This window comes from Oratosquilla oratoria, chromosome 44, assembly GCF_046742065.1.
Source record: "Oratosquilla oratoria isolate Oo_2021 chromosome 44, ASM4674206v1, whole genome shotgun sequence".
NCBI lineage: Eukaryota > Metazoa > Arthropoda > Malacostraca > Stomatopoda > Squillidae > Oratosquilla > Oratosquilla oratoria.
Window position 1 is genome coordinate 11,612,410 of NC_134820.1, and position 7,500 is coordinate 11,619,909.

The window sequence follows — 7,500 nt, forward strand, 5'->3', positions numbered from 1 at the left end:
CTTAGCCAAACCAAGATAAGAGCTGAACGAGAGAGACGTGACTTTAGACCAAGCTCAGAGAGAGAAAGAGAGAGAGAGAGGAAGAGAGAGAGAGAGAGAGAGAAAGAGAGAGAGAGAGAAAGAGAGAGAGAGAGAAAGAGAGAGAGAGGAAGAGAGAGAGAGAGAGAGAGAGAGAGAGAGAGAGTAAATGAGAATGCCTTTAAAGTCAACGGGAATGAGAGTAGGGTTAGTATTGTGGTTGGGAATGGATACGGGAGAGGAGGAGAAGAGGAGAAGAGGAGGAGAAGAGGAGGTAGGGTATCATGACAAGAATGTCTAGAGGTAGGGGGGAGGAGAGAAGGAGGGGGGAACGGGGGAAGGGGGGATTATGGGGGAGGATATTTGTATCATAACGCATGGAGAGCCATCCAGTTTGGGGACATGGCAAATCACATTATGCTGGATAAGGTTAAGTGAATTTTATTATCTTGGATGATTAAGGAGAAAACCAAGAAGATGTCTCGACTTCTCATTAGCTCCCGCTCTTCCCCTCCTTTCCCCCTCCTTTCCTCTCACTTCCCCCCCTCTTTTCCCCTCACTTCCCCTCCTTTCCCTTCCCCTCCCCTCTCTTCATCTCCCCTCCCCCTCTCTCTTCTCCTCACCTCCCTTCCCCTCATTTCCCCTCCCATCCCTTCCCCTCCTTTCCTCCTCCTTTCCCCTCACCTCCCCCCTCTTTTCCCCTCACTTCCCCTCCTTTCCCTTCCCCTCCCCTCTCTTCATCTCCCCTCCTCCTCTCTCTTCTCCTCACCTCCCTTCCCCTCATTTCCCTTCCCATCCCTTCCCCTCCTTTCCCTAGCCCTCCCCTCTCTTCATCTCCCCTCTCCCTCTCTTCTCCTCACCTCCCTTCCCCTCACTTCCCCTCCCATCCCTTCCCTTCCTTTCCCTAGCCCTCCCCTCTCTTCATCTCCCCTCCCCCTCTCTCTTCTCCTCACCTCCCTTCCCCTCACCTCCCCTCTCATCCTCTCCGATCCCATCCCTTCTCCTCCTCTTCCTCCTCCTCCTCCTCCTCCTCTGTCCTTCATTACCCTCCCTTTCCCCTCCCTTCCTCGCTCCTGTCTTCCTCTTCTTCCTCTTTTTCCCTCCTCTTCCTCCTCCTCCTACTCCTCCTCCTCCTCTTCCTCCTCCTCTTACACCTCCCTTCTTCCTATCTCACTTTAACCAGTTGACCTCTCATTTCCCCTCATCTCTCCTCCCCCACTCCCACCACCCGCTCTCTCCCCTCCCTCTCTCTCCCCTCCCCCTCTCTCCCCTCCCCCCTCGTCGCCCCCACTGATGCTTGAAGCTGAAGTTACTTCCTTCCCGTCTGTTCTCCTCCCTTCCCCCTCTCTCCCTTCCTCCTCCCCTTACCCCTCTCCCCTCCTCCTCCTCCTCCCCTCACCCCTCTCTCCCCTCCTCCTCCTCCCCTCACCCCTCTCTCCCCTCCTCCTCCTCCCCTTTCCTCTCTCTCCCCTCCTCCTCCTCCCCTCACCCCACTCCCCTCCTACTCCTCCTCCCCTCACCCCACTCCCCTCCTAGTCCTCCTCCTCCGCTCACCTCTCTCCCCTCCTCCTCCTCCTCCTCCTCCCTCCACCCTTCTCTCCCCTCCTCTTCCTCCCCTCTTCCCTCTCTCCCCTCCTCCTCCTCCCCTCACCCTTCTCTTCCCTCCTCCTCCTCCTCCTCACATTCCACCCCTCTCCCATTTCCTTTCTTCCTCCCACTCTACTGCAGCTCTCTCTCCACCCCGTCCTCCTTTTCTTCACCTACCCTACCATTTATCCACCCCTCTCCCCTCCTCCTCCTCCTCCCCTCACCACTCTCTCCCCTCCTCCTCTCCCTTTCTTCCTTCCCCTCCTTCACTTCCCTTCTCTTCCTCCTCCTCCCTCTCTTCCTCTTCCTCCCTCTCTCCCCCCTTGTACTCTCCCCCTCCCCCTTTTTCCCCGCTTCCTACAGTCTTCCTCTTTCCAGCCTCTCCTTCCTCTCTCTACCCCCTCCCCCTTCCCTCTTTCTACCTCTCCATCTCCTCTCCTCTCCTCCTCCCATCCCCTTCCCCTTCCCCTTCCTCTCCCCTTCACCTTTTCTCTCTATTCCTCCTTACTCTTCCCCCAATTCCCTCCACTCCCCCTTCCCACACCTCTTTCTCCTCTCCTCCTCCTCCCCTTCCTCCTCCTCCTCCTCCTCCTCCTCCTCCTCCTCCTCCACGTTCAAGGCCGGTCAGGTTCCCCTCGAGGGCAAGCACGAGACGCGCTCCTGCGCTCCCCGCTCCCTCCTCCTCAAGTGGGACAAGTAAGAAGAGGAGGAGGAGGAGGAGAGGAAGGAGAGGGATATGTGGAGGGGGGAAGGGGTAGAAAAAGGAAGGAATAGGAAATGGTAGAGGAAGTAGCAGGATTAGGGTGGCAGGATGCGAGTGCGGAGAAAGAGAGAGATGGAGGGGAAGGAGGCAAGTAGGGTAAGAAGAGGGGAGGGAAGGGGTATGGGGCGGGCGGAGGAGGAGGGTGAGGGAGGGAAGAGGATAAGGGGCGGAGGAATGGAAGCAGGAGGAGGAGCAGAAGAGGGTAGGGAGGAGCAGAAGGAGGAGAAGAGCAGCAAGCGAGGCATCAGAAGGGAGGGCAGGAAGGTAGAGTAAGTTAGGGAGGAGTATGTAGGAGGAGGGGTATGAAGAAGAGCAGGAGGAGATGGAGGAGGGGAAGAAGAGGAGGAGGAGGAGGAGCTGAAGGAGGAATAGGGGAGACGTGAGAATAAGGTAGTATGGAAAGAAAATTGAAAAGGAGAGAAGAAAAGAGAAAATGAGGAGAGAGAGAGAAGAAAGTGAAAAATTGAGGTTGTAGGTAGAGGGAAGGAGGAGGAGGAGGAAAAGGAAGCGAAGAGAGGAGGAATGCGGTAGAGGAGGGAAGGAAAAAGAGGTGGAGGAGGTGGAGATGGGTGGTGGAGGAAAAGAAAGAGGACAGGGAAGGAGGACCAAGGAGTGAGAAGGGGAGAGAGAAGCGGAAAAAATAAATTGAAGGACATGGGGCCAAGATGGAAGAGTGGGAAGAGAAAGAATTTTTTTAATGTGAAGGAAATTGAGACAAATAGAAAGGAGGAGGGGAGGAGGAGGAGAGAGGAGTGAGAGGAGGAGGAGGAGGGGGGGGGGGTGAGGAGGGAGGTGATGGGGGGGAGAAGAAGGATGAAGAGTGGGAGGAAGAGGGGAAGAGGAAGAGGGAAGAGGGTGAGGAAAAGAGGGAGAGGAATGGACGGAGGAGGGGTATGGGTCATCATACACTAATAAGGAAGGAAGGAATTGATAGGAAGGAGGAATGGAGAAGAGGAGATATAGAAAATAAACAGGAATAATAGAGGAAAAGAAAAAAGAAAAAAAAATAGGAAAAGGAATGGAAGGGACGGAAAAAAAAATGGAGTTAGTGAGGATCATCACATTGTGACGAGAGGAGGGAGGAAAGTGAACGATGTTGAGAGAGAAGAGATTAAGAAAGTAAAGGAGAGGGGGGAGAGTTTAATAAAGATGAGAGGTTGATAGGGAGAAAGGTAGTATAAGAAAGAGAATGTGAATAAAGATAAAAAGAAAAAAGAGAAGTAAATTGTATGATAGAATGCGGGGAGGGAGACTCCAAACCTGTAGTGGGGGTAGGAGAAGGGAAGGAGCGAGGGAGGAGGAGGAGGGAGTGAGGTGGAAGGAAAGAGGAGTGGATGGGAGGTGGTAGGAGGAGGAGGGAGGAGAGATGGCGAACATTGTCGTGATCGAGGGTCGATGAGGTAAGGGAAGGAAAATCCGGACATATCAACCAACCTCCTCGCCTCATTCGTCCTCCTCTTCCGGCCCGCCGCCTAGTCCTCCGACTCCTCTTCCATACTCCTCACTCTTTACTTCCTTTACTCCTCGCTTTTTCCTCTTCCTTTTCTTTTTTCTCCTCCTCCTCCTCCTCAATTTCTTCTTCCTCCTCTTCCTCTTCCTTCTCTTTTTCCTCCTCCTCCTCCTCTATTTCTTCTTCCTCCTCTTCCTCTTCCTTATCTTTTTTCTCCTCCTCATCCTCATCCTCATCCTCATCCTCTTCCACTTCCTCCTCTTTTCTTTCCTCCTCACCCTCATCCTCTTCCTCTTCCTTCTCTTTTCTCTCCTCCTCCTACCCCTCTTCCTCTTCCTTTCCTTTTCTCTCCCCTTCTTTTCCTCCTTCTCCTCTTCCTCCTCCTTTTCCTCTTCTTCCTCCTTCTCCTCTTTCTCTTCCTCCTCCTCCTCCCATTTCCTCTTCCTCCACTTCGTCCTATTCTATCTTTCCTCCTCTTCCTCTTTCTTCTCTCCTCCTCTTCCTTCTCTCCTTTCTTCTCCTCTTCTCTCTCCTATTTTTTCTCTTACCTCCTCTTCCTCTTCTTCTTCGCCCTGCTCCTCCTGACGAAGAGGACAGGTAACTGGGGACTGGAAAGAGAGTAGTCGTGAGGTGAAGTTAAATAGAGAGGTAGGCGGGAGTGGGGAAGGGGGAACGCGGGTTCCGGCAGGGGGGGGGGGGGTACACGCAGCCGGAGGAGGAGGAGGAGTAGAAGAGAGAAGAGAAGAGAGGAGGAGGAGGTGGAGGAAGGATGTGGAGGAAGGATGTGGAGGAAGGAGTGGAGGAGGAGGATGGAGGAGGTGTTCCATGGTGGAGGAGGAGGAGGTGGAGTGAGGAGGAGGGAGGAGGATAGGTTGGCAGGAGGATGGTGGAGGATGGAGGGAGGACGGTGGAGGTGGGTGGGAAGGATGGTGGAGTGAGGATGGTGTGGAGGAGGAGGTTGGAGGCAGGAGGGGGTGGTAGGAGGAGGTGGTCGAATGCGAGTGAGGAGGTGAAGGAGGAGGTGGGAGGGAGGGAGGAGGGAGGGTGGGAGGAGGAGGTAGGAGGTATAGAGGTGGAGGGTGATGAAAGAGGTGGAGGAGGAGGTGGAGGAGGAGGGGTGGGAGGGAGGGGTGGAGGTGAGGAAGGGAAAGGAGGAGTTGTTGGGAGGAGGGGTGGGGAGAAAAGTGGAAGCCTGGAGAGGCCAAAAAAAGGCACGGCGCATGACTATGCGCTGGCGAGAGGTAGAAGAATATGGAAGAAAGGATTTGACATCTGCATCTAAATGAAGAGTCCGGAGGATATGGATGAGGGGGGGAGGAGGTGAGGAGGAGGAGGAGGAAGAGGGAGGTGGGGAAAAGGAAATCTTAGTGGAAGAAAAGAGAGTGAAGAAGAAGAATAGGAAGAAGAGGAGAAGGAAGAGGTGGAGGAGAGAAAGTGAAAGAGAAAGAGGAGAAGTGAAGGGGGAGAGGGAAGGTGGAGGAGGAGGTTGAGGGGGAGGAGGAGGAGGTGGAGGAGGAGGTGGAGGAGGAGGAGGAGGAGGTGGAGGAGGAGGTGGAGGAGGAGGTGGAGGAGGAGGTGGAGGAGGAGGTGGAGGAGGAGGTGAAGGAGGAGGTGGAGGAGGAGGTGGAGGAGGAGGTGGAGGAGAAAGTGGAAGCCTGGAGAGGCCAAGCACGGCGCTATGCGCGGAGGAAGGACGACTGCATCTAAATGAAGAGTCGAGGAATGAAGAGGGGGAGGAGGAGGAGGAGGAGGAGGGAAGGAAGTGGAAGAAGAATAGGAAGAAGAGGAGAAGGAAGAGGTGGAGGAGAGAAAGTGAGGAAGTAGAAGAGGAGTAGGAAGAACAGGAGGACCAGGGGGGGAGGAGGACGAGGAGAAGGATTATGAAGAAGAGGGAGAGGAGAAGGTGGAGGAGGAGGAGGAGGAAGAGGAGGAAGAGGAGGAGGAGGAGGAGTGAGGAGGACGAGAAGAAGGAGTATGAAGAGGGAGAGGAGAAGGTAGAGGTGGAGGAGGAGGAGGAGGAGTAGGAAGAAGAGGAGGAGCAGGAGATGAGGAGGACGAGGAGAAAGAGTATGAGGAAGAAAGAGAGAAGGTGAAGGTGGAGGAGGAGGAAGAGGGTTAGGAAGAGGAGGAGGAGCAGGAGATGAGGAGGGCGAGGAGAAGGAGTATGAAGAGGGAGAGGAGAAGGTGGAGGAGGAGGAGGAGGAGGAGGAGGAGGAGGAGGAGGAGGAGGAGGGAGTGAGGAGGACGAGGAGAAGGAGTATGAGGAAGAGGGAGAGGAGAAGGTGGGGGAGGAGGAAGAGGAAGAGGAGGAGTCCTAAGGAGGTGCTCTTTGCGTCCTGTCACTCCCTGTCCTTCTCGCAACTTCTGTCAGTGACAGACAGACAGTCCAATTTGTGTCCCAAAGACACGTCACATGTGTGCCACTACATTACAAATGAATACAATAAATTAAAGGGATAAATTGTACAAGCCAGAATATAATATGTAAAGTACTTCATAATGGGAGACTTTCCACATTAAAGGGTCTTATTCTCTGCCGAATAGACTCACTTGGTTTAATGCAGAATAAGACTGAAGAAGTCAGCTCAACAATGAATCTAAAACGTCTGTGTACAATATCAATTAATTTGTCATCTCGTATTTCATTTCGCAACAAAGAAGTATTTCATTTTATTATTGAAAAACCTTATCTGAACATTTGACCGATCCCATAGGGAATAATGCATTTAATCTATTCGAATGCGTTTGCAGCTGGTGGATACACTGGAGACTAAACTCCGCGCTGTTATCTTACCAATATTTTACCTATTTGTATTTACCTAGTTGTATTCTACGGGAAGGGCAGCTATGCTTGTAGTGACCCGTCTTTGTATCTCTTAGCATCCAGTTTGTTCTTAAATTCTTGTACCAATGTGTCCACGAATAAATGTTTATGATGTTGATCAGGCAATGCATTGTATTTCTCATCATCCAGTTTGTTCTTAAATTCCTGTACCAATATGTCCACGAATAGGTGTTTTTGATGTTGATCAGGCAATGCATTGTTACCAATTTCTCCCGTTAGGCGGCGCAGAACACGCTTCCTACATCCTGCCCACTCTCCTGCAGTTGTATTATACGGGAAAGCGGGGCTATGCTTGTAGTGACCCGTCTATGTAACTCTCAGCATCTAGTTTGTTCTTAAATTCTTGTACCAATATGTCTACTAATAGGTGTTTTTGATGTAGATCAGTCAATGCATTGTTACCAATTTCCCCCGCTAGGCGGCGCAAAACACACTTCCCACATCCTGCTCACCCTCTTGCAGTTGAATTTTCTCAAAAACGAATTTCCTTACAACGAAGCCTTCCAAATCAAACGACGCAAAGAAATACTAATGTAAACAATGACGGAGGGGAAGCGGGAGGGAGTTTTTTGGTCGCAGAAGAAGTACAATGATTAATTAACGTCACATTAACCTCGCTCGCTTCTAAAGGCTTTCTTATAAAAGAAAGAAGACCCGCATGGCAGCTGAAGGGGCCAACAGGCAACACGCCCTCCGAACTCAAAAGGACATCGAGACTCTAACGCAGAGGGTAATTGGCTCATAAACAAAATATTGCGGTGGGAGGCAATTATAAGTGAAACAAGGAACATAGATGCAAATAGGGGAGGTATACAATGCAACCACGCACGCACGCAC